The sequence below is a fragment of the Primulina eburnea genome, chromosome 14, assembly GCF_022965805.1.
Source record: "Primulina eburnea isolate SZY01 chromosome 14, ASM2296580v1, whole genome shotgun sequence".
Classification (NCBI taxonomy): Eukaryota; Viridiplantae; Streptophyta; class Magnoliopsida; order Lamiales; family Gesneriaceae; genus Primulina; species Primulina eburnea.
The window spans coordinates 18,419,855-18,434,303 of NC_133114.1; the positions used below are offsets into that span (position 1 = coordinate 18,419,855).

A 14,449-nucleotide genomic window follows, 5' to 3' on the forward strand; every position below is an offset into this window, starting at 1 on the left:
ACCAAACAAACAAAGATGGTCGAACAATACTGTGGTCGACCATAAAATTTTTTCGATCAATTTTTATGGTCGACCACAAAATGTGGTCGACCACAAAAGTAGTTCGACCAATTTTTATGGTCGACCATGGTGGTAAACCACATTTGATAACGCACACACACGCAGCAAACATAAGTCACAAAAGCGACTAAAATTCAGAAGAAACAAATCGAAATAAACGCGAAAATTACCACATTTTCGTTTGTCATTCCTTTGGTGAAGATTGCGTCGCCTCGACGGAAGGGTTTTTCCGAGAACATAGGGTTTACGGTGAAATAGGCTTCTCTGCTCATTTTTTGGCAAAGAGTATGTTTAATCGTGTGTATTACATATTTTAAACTTAAAACATAGGGACATAAAGATAAATTTCATTATGAATCTTTTTTTATAAAAAAACACAATAGAGTACTTTTCCCTAATTTTCGGGAGAGGATTCCCTACTGTGGAGAGAGAATCATACTGTAATTTGCACTTAAAACCACACCATGCTATCAAATTATTATTATTATTTTCTTATTTCCCTCATTTTGGTTTGTTTAATTAATTAATTAAGACAAGACAATGAAAATAATAATAATTATTATTTTTTAAATAATGAATTAATTGATGTAAAATGTATCGATCCTATTAAAAATAAAAAACTTAAAAATTAAATTATATCAAATATTTCGGTAGAATAATTCAATGACAAATTAATGAATAATTTGACTTAAAAAATAAATATGAACAAAAAATTTAAATAAAGTATTAATTTTTTAAATAATTCAATTTATTTTTTATAAAATAATATTTATATATGGTTTAATTCTATTAAGTTAAATTAATAATTATCTCATCTTTATATTGTCTTGAAAAACTGAAATACATGAAAACTAATAATGTATTTATATTGTTTGTATTCGTTTATTGTTAAACCAGAATTGTTAGATCATTTAATTCAGATAAATAATACAAAAAGATTGTTACAACTAATAACAGTATTATTATTAATATAATACAATTTAATTTTAAAATCATTAAACATAATAAAATTAAACTATATATAGTATTTCATACAAAATAAATTTAACAAAAATTTAATATAAATAATTATTTAAAAATTTACCCTGTAGTTAAATTTTTTTGTTTAGATTTATTTTTTAAGTAAAACTAATCATTAATTTATCACTGATTTATTATATTTGGAGATTTTGGTTTACTTTAAGTTTTCTGTAAGTTTTTTAAAATTTTAACTGCAATATATTTTACATGAATGAATTGAATATTTAAAAATTAATATATAATAATTATTTTTATTTATCTTGTTCTATTTAATTAATTGAGCAAATAAAAATAAGCAAAACAAAAATTTTGACAACACATATGCACGGTACCGTATGGGATTTGGATCTTCTACTATGTTGAAAACAGCATGTGTATTTCTTATACGAGATGATCACGTGATCATCTTCTGAACTTCATAAATTTAAAAAATTGTCAAATTAAACAAGAAGATGATGTGATCATCTCGTGTAAAAAAAACATAGCACTTAATGCTATATTTTCAACACAGCGGAGTATGCTATATTTCACACAGCGGAGGATCCAATATTATGATACTCCGTCCAGGATCCTCTCCCCTAATTTTCACGACCTTAGGGCCATTATTCGATCGTCTAGATAAAAGCATCGATCGAGAACTCTAAGATGGAATCTGGGGGAGATTCGCCAGATTCTTCAGCCCATCAGCATTCTAAGAAAAACAAAGCGCCCCTTGAAGGTGAAACACCCGTCAATGGAGGAATTCCCTTTCTTCCTGAAGAAATTATAGGGGAAATACTTGCAAGACTACCAGTCAAATCACTCTTGAAGTTCAGGTGTGTTTCTAAATCGTGGCTCACATTAATTTGTAGCCATCAATTCATCAAAATCCACCTCAATAGTTCTAGAGTGGGTTGGAATTTATCGAATTACAGAATCATGTTGACCATCTGCTGTCCCGCTTTTGACCTCAAACATTGTCCGTTGAGCTTCTTGATGCAAGAACCTTCGACTGATGCATGTAGCATTGATTATCCTAGAAAATATAAGCAAAGAGCTGTTTGGTTTGTGGGTTCCTGTAATGGTATGATTTGCGTGGCTTTACATGAAAAAGAATTGTTCTTTTGGAACCCATCCACCCAAAAATCGAAAAAATTTCCGACGGATGTCGATATCAAACGAGGTTTCTACAATATATATGGCTTTGGTTATAATGCGTGTGATGACGATTACAAGGTTGTGGGAATTTTCTGTGTCTTCGGAAATGAGGGTGCATATGAGTCGATGGTTAAGATTTATAGTTCGAAGACCAATTCTTGTAAGAGGATGGAGGATTTCAAGGGCGGTGTCCCTCTAGATGATTCGGGCAAGTTTGGTAGCGGGAAGCTTCCCTGGTCCATCTCTAGTAAACTTGGTTTGGATTTCAGGTGGGATATTGTCTCTCTTGATATGGAAAATGAGTAGTATGGGACAGTGGAGCAACCAAATTATGGCGAGAGAGAATTTGACTCAACTCTAGGGGTGCTGGGAGAATGCATTTGTGTTCTTTGCAACTATCAATGTGTCAATGCAGATTTGTGGGTTTTGAAAGAGTACGGTGTTAAGCAGTCTTGGACTAAAGTGGCTACTGTTCCTTACATGGATATTCCTGGGAAATTGTTGTACTCGAAACCATTATTCGTGCTACAAAATGGTGAACTGTTGTTGGTCTTTGGGATGCATTTTGTAGTTTACAATCCGAGAGATAATTCTGTCAGGATTACTGAAATAAGTAATCTCGAGAAGTTTCTGGTAGCGAATATCTATTTTGAGAGCCTTGTTTCACTTTTTGCAAATGGAAGATGAAGGATAATCTCAATTGATAGCAGAAAAGGTGCCAATACTTTTCTTGGTATTGTATGTTTTTTTAAATATCATAAACCTGTATTTCAAATTATGATGGCATTATAAATTTGATTCCTTTAGAAAAAATAGTATGATGCTAATTCTCTAGGCTCGGATGACATCCTATTCCTTCTAGTAGTTTATAATGTTATTTAGGATCAAGCAGACGTTGAACTTATGATGGGGGCTTCTGTTTCATAGTTTCAAATAATGTACTAAATCAACAGGCATAAACCAGTTATTTCATGTGTACACACAATATATTATGTGATTTGCTTGGAAGGAAGCTGATGAAAATCTTGAGTTGTAAATGGAAATTGTGTCTTGATTTTCTCATCCTTGTCTAGTAACATTCATGCAAGTATTAGTGGTAATTCATTTCTTGCTTAAATGTATTCGTGTGTCGTTCATTCCATAAATTGCAATCACATTAATCCCTTTTTCGCCAAGTATTTTAATTTTTGGTGTAAAAAATTAATCACTTTTGGATCTATATATGGCTGTGGAATATAATGTTCTCTCAAACCAATTCTTCCCTTAAAAGGTCTGGTTGATAACCATAGTTGGCTAAATTGCTATCACCAACTTTGCACCGACGGATATATTTCAATTTTGATTAGTTGATGAAATTTCATAGTTTGTGGATATTTTCATCTTTACTTCGTAATTAACAAGAATTAACTCCTTAATATGACATTTGATCAATATAGTGTCCTTTTATGTTGGGGCACATAGAATTAGATAATGTGATCGATCATTTTCACGATGATAAAAAACTGAGGAACATGCCAATTGACCTTCAAGCATGCTTAATGTCCGGTCCAGCTTCTGGACCGATTGCCGACAATACGAAGTTCCAGTTGGTGAAAGTGGAATTCCTAGATTGCCATTTTTTGTTGGAAAATCGGTGATTTCTTGGTTGTTGGCTCGTGCAAACTAGAACTGATGTTATGGAACATTTCTGTTGTTTGGGTATCCTGTAACGATGCTTTTTTAACGGATCACGGCGGTTTGTTGGCATCCCAGAATTGGTATTGGCAAGCAATCAAAAAATCTTTTTTGTTGGTATTTAATTTGGTGATGACTTTCTTTTCTCAAAATCGTGATTTTTTAAGCCTTTTATGCTTATAAATGCTTTTTAAAAAATATTCCAAATTTTGTGATTATTCTACGAAAATCCGCTGCCCGTTTGGTTTCTCGTAAATTTTGATGATATTTGTGATTTCGGCCGTGATGAAAATTCTATGCAAATGGAACATAACATCTGATATTGTATATTTCTCAACTCTCACCAGTCGTAAATGCTTCTTGGTTCTGAATAAGTGATCACTTTCTTCATGTCCTTGCCCCAACCATTTCCATTATCCACCCTATGGTTTCAACAAATCAAGGTCCATGCAGAAAATGTTATAACGAACAATTTTACTCTAATCAACCGACGATTCTTTCGCGGTAAATATCGGAATGCCATATTGAAACTTTTTCCAGGAATCTATTTGAAAAGGTGTTCTAAAAACTCGAATCTTTGGAACTCAGTTTCACTTTGGCCTTTGTGCCTTGTGGCATGTGTCATTTAGGAGTTCACACCAGTAATGTTTTTTTTGTGCTGCTTCATACATCCGTATAAGCAAATTAAACATAGAAAACCAATTCCCACATCATAATTTTTTTTCAAACTTAGCGGCTTCTATGACGTCGAAGCCATCAAATTCGTCCTCTGTTTGAGCTTGTTCTTCTGCATAACTCTGTTTCATGATCTTCAGCCATAAAACATCAGTGATCTTCTATCAACAAGCTCTCGTGAATATTCTAAGATGGATTCGGTCTCCAATATTCCTGAAGACATTATAGTGGAAATACTAGCAAGGCTACCAGTCAAAATCACTCTTAGGATTCAGTGTGTCTCCAAACCGTGGCTTACATTAATTTCAAGTATCAGAATGCACCTCGATACTTGTAGACAGGATATGAATTTATCTCATTACAGAATCATGTTAACCGTTTACGACCCCATTTTTGACCTCATACACTGGCTCCTTGATGCATGAAACTTCAACTCATCGTGTATCCTATGCATGGAACATCCAGAGAGAGCTGTTCGGGTTGTGGGTTCCATTAATGGTTTAATTTTCTTGATTGTGAAGGAAATAGAATTGTTCTCATCTATCAGAAAATCGAAAAATTTGTCGTCCGTGAAAGTCGATGTTAAAATAGTTTCGATTATATCCATGGCTGACAAAGATTACAAGGTTGTGGGAATTTTCTCTACGTATCCGGATCTGGATGCACACGAGTGAGTGGTTATTATTTATAGTTTGAAGGTTAATTCTTGGAGGATTTCAAGGGTGGCGTTCCTGTGCATGATCCGGGCAGGTTTGCTAGTGGGCATGATGTGTATAATGAATATTAATGACTGTTAATATTTTAATTTCTGAATTTAATATATTTTTTAATTACCTTAAAAGTGGGCATATTATTATTTTCTTAAATTATATATATCTTCGTCCTTCGAAAACCTTATTGAGTTAAAAATTTTGACATCTAACAATCAAATTTGATAATAAGATTTAATACAAATTAAAACTAATGTATTAATTAACGAATTCATAGTAAACATGCATACTCGGAAAGAAGTGCGACAAAAAGTTAAAAGCAACTATATATATGATGATAAACATATTTAAATGCAAATTTCAAATAAATCAAATTTTGACAAACAAAAGTTTATATTTATTGAATCAACTAAAATATTAGTTAATGAATTTTCATTTCCTGAATTCATCTATAGTATTAATATTTTAAATTTTTATTAGCAAATTTTTAGTTGTTCAAAATATTTTCAGCTATACGTACACTTCTCACAAATCCTTATTAAAACTCAATTAAGAAAAGAAATATATCTCCTCAGCGAGCTCATTTTCTGAATTATCACGACCTCCATTTCAATGACTTCTGAATTTGCATATCTTTTCTGATCACAACTTTCATTTCAATGACTTCTGAATTTGCAGATCTTTTTTTTCGCCTCCCCGATTCTCTTGTGGTTGTCATCTTTAATAAATTGAATTATGTTAAAAGAATACCATTTCTATTCTGTTTCGGACAAATTGGCCTACCTTGTTATTCAAACTCGCTACATCTTTGTCGAACTACCATACCACATGACTTTATCTTTTGGATACGAAGTTGAATGGCCAGAGGACCTAATGAACTTTTTGGGAGAAACTTCATGCATTGAATCTTCCAGCCTTTGATTTTCTTCATGATAATATCAAGCATTGCAATGGAAAGAAACTTTCTATTAGTGCTCTAGGAGAAAAACTGGCCAAGACCAGAGTCCCCAAATACAGAAAAATAGATAAAAGCACTAATGGAAAGTTTCACATCAATAAAGAAAATATCCACTTTTGATTATGCAAATCAAGGGGTACACATTCTCAAGAACAAGAATTCAAAGTCGGATGGAAATGTCCATGTTAAAATACGGAGGATACCGTTAGAATAAACTTTTATAACTTTAAGAAAGAAATAAGAAAATTATTATTATTATTATTATTATTCTTATTATTATTATTATTAGCGGAACATTCACACGGCTTATCTGTATAACATAATTTATAAATATTATGTTTACTATTTGTAACATATTTGTTTGTTTTAAATTATGTATTAACAAGTGCAAAAATTAATAAATGAATGAATAAATAATGTAGGTGTGTCATATAATTTTTTATATCATAATACAAAAAAATTATTAATTTTTTGATCTCAAAGGTTTCAAAGTTCTATAATAAAGGTTTAATCGTCAAGGATGTCAAGAAGACCAAACATTTACTATAATGGTCCGAGTCTTTATATAATAGTATTATTATTATTATTATTATTATTATTATTATTATTATTATTTTGATGACGCAGGAACTTGCAGCTGCTACTTTTCGGTGCGAAGTGGATAAACCTCTGGACTAACACATTAACCCTTAAACAACGCTAGTGAGGTAAATCGCACTGGACAAGCCATGCACGACATACTTGTCCAAGAATGTGTTGGTAGGGAAAATCGAACTTTTGATCACTTGTCAAGCTTTCACTTACTCCACCAACTCGAACATTCTCTTGGGACAAGTTATGAAGAAACTTATTATTTGAATGGAAGAGAGACTGAATTTGTATGGAAAAAAAACAAGAAATCTTGATATTTTATAGCTCAAACTTTTCTTTTTAACATACAAAAATGGGAGGCAACATCCATATTTATACTACAACCACCTCCTTAACCTATGGTCATGATTAAGACAACACATTTTTAATCTGATGGACACTAAGATACTAGGAGTTTCTTAATTTTTCTATAATTATCGATCTCATATATTTCTTAATGTTTATCTAGAACAAGCCAACTCATTTTGTTACAAGATGATTCTAAAAAGAAACACTAATTATTGCTCTAATAAATTCTCAAGAAATTTGGCCCACAATTTTTTATCCTATTCTTTGTGTAGCCCAATCACAACTCTTAAACTTGATTTTCTAACTCCAAGCAATTTTCACATCTTGATAAAGTCTATACGGGTCCAAAATGGTTGTAGACTACTAAAAATTAGGCCTCTTGTGATACAGTTTCATCGATCTATCTGTGAGACGAATCGACCCGATCCATATTCTTAGTGAAAATAAATAATTTTGACATTAAAAATAGAATTTTTATAGGTAGGATCGGATTGGAGATTCTTCTCACAAAATTGATTCGTGAGACGGTATATAAAAAACCACTCATTTGATCTCACATAAGTTTTTGAGTAGGTCTCTTGTGAGACAATCTCACGAATTTTTATCTGTGAGACGGGTCAATCCTACCGATATTCATAATAAAAAGTAATACTTTTAGCATAAAAAATAATACTTTTTCATGGATGACCCAAATAAGAGACCCGTCTGACAAAATACGACCCCTGAGACCGTCTCACACAAGTTTTTGCCTAAGTTTTTATAACTTCTAAAATTCTCAAATCTTTGTTTCTGAAAGAAAATTCCAAATCTTAAAAGAATTTAAACCCTAATTTTTTTAAAAAAATCCAAAAGCTTACATATTTAGTTTTCTACTAAACAAAGCAAATAATCGACCTCAGTCGTGCATAGGGATTGGGAAAAAAATACCAAACATTCTGACATATCGCACTTACCGTACCACAAAATATATCAAATATGGAATTTTACGGTATATCGAAAATTTCAGTACAGTATCATATCGATACCGCATGACAATATGAAAAATTCAATATTTCGGTATAACCACATATAATTAGGGAATCCAGGAATAAAAGAATATATAGTAGTATTCACACCATGAAATATCAGCTTGTAGAACCAGTAAATCAGACTACGTATAAGCCATGCATTATTTCTAGTATTTAAATTTAAAATGATTTTATTGCATGAGAATTTAAATTCTTTTCTTTAAATTTAATTATTTTACGCAGTAATTTAATTGTTATCTTTTCAGTTAAATAAGTGAAGCCGGACTAGAGTTGGAGTATTGAGATAAAAATTCATATTAAGAAAATATTCCTAGAATTTATTTTAGATAAATAATAAATTAATTTAATTTTAAAGAATGTTTAAGAAATTATTTAAGTAATTTAAAGATTTAGCCATGCATGCAAGATAATGTTATTCCTAAATTAATTTACTAATTCACTAAAATATTTAATGGGTAGATAAAACTCTAAGATTTAAAATACATTATTTAAGCAATATTTTCCCTTCCATTATCCTATAATTTTCGGCCATTTAATTTTTTTGTAGGATTTAAATTTGTCAACTCACAATTTTGGGCATCTTTCTTTATCCCTTCTTGGCATAGATAATTCCTTCAACTTTAAATCTTCAATAATTAATAATTAAGCAATATTTCACCCTATTTTTTTAAAAGCATAAATTAGGTCCCCCCTTCTTTTAAAAGATTTAAATTAGTTTGACAAATCATTCTTTGTTATATTTCCTTAATCTTTTTCTAGGTAGATATCTTCCCCCACTTTTAAATCACCAACAATTAATTAATTAAGCAATTTCTCCCTTGTTCCTAGACTTAAATATCGACCAAGTGCATTCCTTAATCATCTTTCAAATCTTTTGATATCATTTTTATTTCCTTATCTCACGAACTAGAAAGAGATAAAGATTCATTCTCCCTTTTTATCTTGCAACCTTCCCTCATTTCCTCCTAGCCATTTCTCCCTCACCACTCTTGAAAATTTCAGAGTAAAATACTAGAGAAAAATCGTGAGGTGCTAGAGGAAAAATAAGAGAGAAAAGTGAGAAAAAAAGAACATTCCGTCTCCGCCGCGCCGCGTCGTCGTTTCGTTTGTTTTTCTTTCAAAACAAACCAAGGCATGTTTATATTTCCTTTCACTCTTCAATCAAGTCATAATATGATTTTTAAACATTACATGATCATGGTTTGATAGCCAAAAACCGAAATTTCATGATAGCATTTTCGAAAATCTGTGTGCAGATTTTTTCGGCCCCCCTTGTTCTTTCACGGTTTGGCTTGTTTCTGTTGTTGGAGGTTTGGCTCGATCCTAGGCTCCCAAGGATGCAAGTAGACACGTACTAGGGTGTGTTAGGATCATGTTGGTCCATTATTTCAAGCCCCATACACGTAAGAAAAGGAAAATGACAGCAACTCTTCCCTGGTGTCACATTGAGTCTCGATTTTCTGTTTTGCTGTCAAAGGAGGATGATTCTGACCTTGGCTGCCCTAGGGGCTATAGCCATGGTTAGAACATCTCTTTGGCATGTATAAGACGTGACCAAGTCGGCCTTTCAAGGCTTGGTCCATGGTTGCATCGGTTTTCAAACAAAACAAGACAAGCCCCTTCAATCCCTTCATTTTCTGCATGTGTAAGCTTCGAATTTTAGGGGTGGTGTGGATTTTGGTTGGCTTTTTAGCCCTTAGCCACGGTTCGTACCATACCTCTTTATGTCTAGATCATGCCATGGTCAATTAAATGGCCACTGGAATGGTCCGTGACAGCAAGAACGAGCGAGACACCCCACGCGTGCATATGCGTTCTCGGGTGGGAGCTCCGAGTTGTTGCTGGTGTTGTTTGAATTGTGGCTGGCCTAAGGCTCTTAGCCATGGTTCAAACCACACCCTAGGATTTTGGGAAGATGCTCTGATCGGTGGTTCAAGCCCCAATGGCCATTAGCCTTGCAAACGACGCATGCAAGCGCAAGCGCTGCTGCTGTATTATTTTGACAGCAAGTTGTGCTTCGGTTCAGAGGCTTTTTCGAGTTCTTTGTCGACTTTTAGCCTATGACCTTGGACTGGACAGTACCTCATCGAGTGAGTAAGGTCACGTTTTTGACCATTTGTGATTCGGTTAAGTTTAGAGGTCGTACGAGAATTTACGGTGCAATGTGCCAAAATGACTCTCGAAAGAGCGTTTCATGTTTTTGGCCTCCATCCACCAAATTTCGACTTGTACAATTTTAGGAGCATTATTTCAACATTTTAGGTGTATTTTAATCATGACTAGATGATGGTTCGATGTTGGTTCGGGTTGGTACGAAGCCATGGTTGAACACTAAGTCGTTGGGCGTAATTGACTCGTTTTTGGGCTCAATTACGAAGCGTTGGTCAAGTAAGATTAATTGCAATTGTCTCATGTTAGATTTAGGTCGCAGCGAGCCTGGGAACGATCCAACCCTTTCGGTAAAATAATACAGGATATTTAATTATATTACGTGCACAAAAATATAAAAGGTTCATTTTTGAGATATATGCGATATTGCTTGTGGCCACTACATTATTATGGGATTGCAGCTTATCATGGGATTATTACTTCATCCGGTGGTCACTGACCGGTTCAGTTCATGTTCATGTATTGGTACGGATATCCAGTCCAAGGGCTGTGGTGATCTCTACCGCCCAGTATACTGTGGTTTAGTCTGATCAGACGATTCATTTCACATTATGGGCCACTTGCGTAGAACATATTCTCAACAGAAAATTATGATATACTATTTTATGACAGGACTCTATGGAGCAAACATTTCACTTATGATTTTCAGTTCAGTTATGCACGTATTATAATTACTCATGATAAGATATTTTCACGTTATACCTCATGACATGATATTTTCACTTTGCATGCGATTTTATTATTATTATTACTTGGTAATTACGATATATGCATGCTGAGTCTTTAGACTCACGAGACTTGATTGTTGTAGGTACTGATGAGGTCGGGACCGAGGGCGGGGACCAGTGAGCTATCTTGGGTCGGCAGTAGTAGGAACCCGAGGACCTCATTTTTAGCATTTACTATTTTATTTTAAACTCAGTTTTTATCTGTTGTTGAATTATTTTAAATTGTTATTTTGCAAACAATAATTACTTCTGCTGTGCTATTTTGAACATTAAACATTATTTATCATTTTATTTTACGGATGAGGCATTTTAATTATTTAAAGAGAAAATTTTTAATTTTTCGCAAATTTTCAAGTACGAAACACGGGCCTCTACAGCTACCTTGTGCTATGTTATCTTAGTAGAACATAGATGGATCTACAGGGTACGACGAGCAACACAGTTTCTGCACAAACTATAGCCCTTAAAAGTTTATATTTTTTTTCATAAAAAGTCGAGTTTTGGTGTAGCAGAAAATACCAAGACGCAATGCCCAAATCCTAAGGGCCAGAAGCAAAGTTCAACTAACCAGCCATCCCCTTAGAAGTTTCATACCATCTCACACAACCATACACTGACCAACTCCAAAAACAACTGACAATCTTACAACTTCGATAATTCATAAATCAATCCACCAAAGTATATTAAACAAATTGAGCATCAAGAGCATATATTTTGCAATACTTTTGATATTTCATTCAAATTATAGTAAAAAAAATGATATAGTATTGCGGTGAGAACCGAAAGATGGTCATGTAGCAAGATGGAAATTTCAAATCTATGATTAAGATGTTGCTAATAAATTAGGATCTTATTATTATTTTTATTAAATTTTGTGGCTTTATATCTTTGATTGACCTATTATATATTATTCTAGTTTAGTTTGAATAAATAAGATAATTTTCAAAAGATAAGTTATGATATGATTATCTTTTAGGATATGATGATCCTTTTATTTTAGATTAGGATAAAGTTATTTTTATTTTTTAAAAAAAATTGATTTTCAAAAAATCAATTTGAATCATTTTGTTATTTATCCGAGTTTAATCTCTTGTCATTTTAAACGAATAAATTAATTAACAACTTATATAACTTATTTTCAAATTTTTTCTCAAATTAATATTCAAGATATTGATTTTATGTTATAAAAATCGATAATGAAAATAATATATAGAACGAAATGAATCGAAACAAATTTTAAAAAAAAAATTATATATACAAACACCACGTATAAAGCAGAATAACATAAAAATATTTTTCGAGGATGTAAGTAATCCCGGTTCAGAACCCTTATCCATCTGCTTTGTTGGTAATTCTTCTTCTTCTTCTTGAGCTGGTATCTTTTGCGGAGTAATGATGGATGGAATTTGAAACATGTTGCTAATTATTTCATCAATAGATGATATATGTTTTAAAGATGCTAGATCCGTCTGATCTGTTGTATGGAACTGTTGAAGATATGAGACACATGTCTATTTTTTCGAGGATTCAGCGTCAGATTTGGAATCAACCATTGCTACTGATTCTCGTTGTATGGCCATTGTGATCATTTCATCAGTCTCTGCATTATATGTGAAGTTACTTCAAAAATAATCATGTTGTTCACGGCCTGTAGCATCTCGGCTATTGTAAGCAATGAAATTTCAAGAAGGGCTTCTAAAAAGTGCATGGTCACTGAGTCTTTCTTAAGTTGTTCATCTTGTTGCGGGTGCAAAGTATTTTGAGAATCTGGTCAATGGAAGGATCAGATGTTGGTTGTTGGTCAGTTTGACTTATCATTTCTTCTTCTCTATCAAACTGTTTCATTTGTTCCTCCATATCCATGTGATTCGAAGGACTGTTTTCATGAAGTGCTTCAATAGATAGAGGTAGTTGAAGCTCTGTTCTCATCAAATTGACTCTCATGGACATCCATGTCAATCAATTTATAACAGACTGATGAATACAGAGTTACATGTGTTGTTGGGTCATGAGGAATAAAATTTTGTTTTTTTTCCTTATGTGGAGCCTTAAACCACTGTCCCTTATCATCATGGCCAAAAAATCTCTTCTCTTCAGAGCTTCAGGAATGATCTGAGTTTAAGTCCATTCCTGAATTTGATCTTCTTGAGATGTAATTTGTTCGAGTTTCTTAATAGTCTTTATCTCTTAATAATGTCCGAATATTTTGTTGTTTGCCCATTTATCAAACTTCTTCAGCTGAATCAGGACTCCGTTTTCCACTTCCTGCATGTCCGGATTGATACTCGTTTGAAAAGCTGACAACAACTTGGATGTTTCTATAAGAGTGCCCTTGTATTTTTCTTTGGGGTCAATATGAGGTAACCCCGATTCATGAGAGGCAATGTTTGTTTCAAATATCTTGATGCCTTGCCGAACATTGCTAATAGGAATAACTGGGATGAGAGCTGGTCTGATAGGTTCGTTGAAGTGCTTCACAAGTTTAGTTTTCTTGGTCCTTTTTTCTTCTTAGGAGCTGGTGAGAAAACTTGAATGAGAGATAGCTTCTCTTCATCAAAATTATTATCTTTTGAGTTAGATACATCAACTTTAAGTTTTTTTTTTTCACATGTGCCTTCTTAGGTGATTTTCTCTTCTTCTTTTCTACATCAACTATTGTCTCAACATGTCATCTGTAGTGATGGTCTTATTTGATTTGTAAACATCAATGGACTTTTTGTTGAGCACCTTATGAACGTGCATATTGATTGACGGTCCAAGCTGTGCTCGAGTCTTTTTTGTCAGTCGGCAGATTTGAACAACAAATCCTTTGTGTTGTTTTTATGGATGAGAGACCATTGCCACTAATAAGTTATACATGACAACAGACCAGTTGATTTTTATATCTGCAGTGTTAGCAGTTATCATTTCCAATCTTGCAACTGTAAAGGAATCAAATGTTCCTTCCTTAGCTGTAAGAGGTTTGGCCACTATGTCATTGAATAGTCTGAATACAATCTTCATATCTTTGTTTTTCCTGAATGATTTGAGAGGATCACCTGATAGAGAAAACTTGAATTTCATTGCTTCAATCGTTGTAGATGACAATTTATCGAACTCGGTGATTTCTTCTGCTGGCATATCGAAGGTGTCATTGAACTGTTGTTGGTAATTGGAGAAGGTTTGATCGACAATAGCATAGACAATAGCTTCATCTTCAATTATTGCAGATGCAAAGAACTGAGATAGCCTTCTTCATAGATATGTTTACAGAAGCCAAAAAATCCCTGGAGTTTCTCTAGAGATTCTTTATCAACACACATACACTATTTGCATGAATGAAAAAAAAAAATTGCTCAAGCAAACTCTGTC

General features: G+C 33.2%; 1 pseudogene; it reads left to right on the forward strand.

Annotated features, from left to right (window-relative positions):
• The first annotated feature begins 1,643 nt into the window (after positions 1-1,643).
• On the forward strand, positions 1,644-3,906 carry LOC140812230 (F-box/kelch-repeat protein At3g23880-like; annotated as a pseudogene).
• The last annotated feature ends 10,543 nt before the right edge of the window (positions 3,907-14,449 follow it).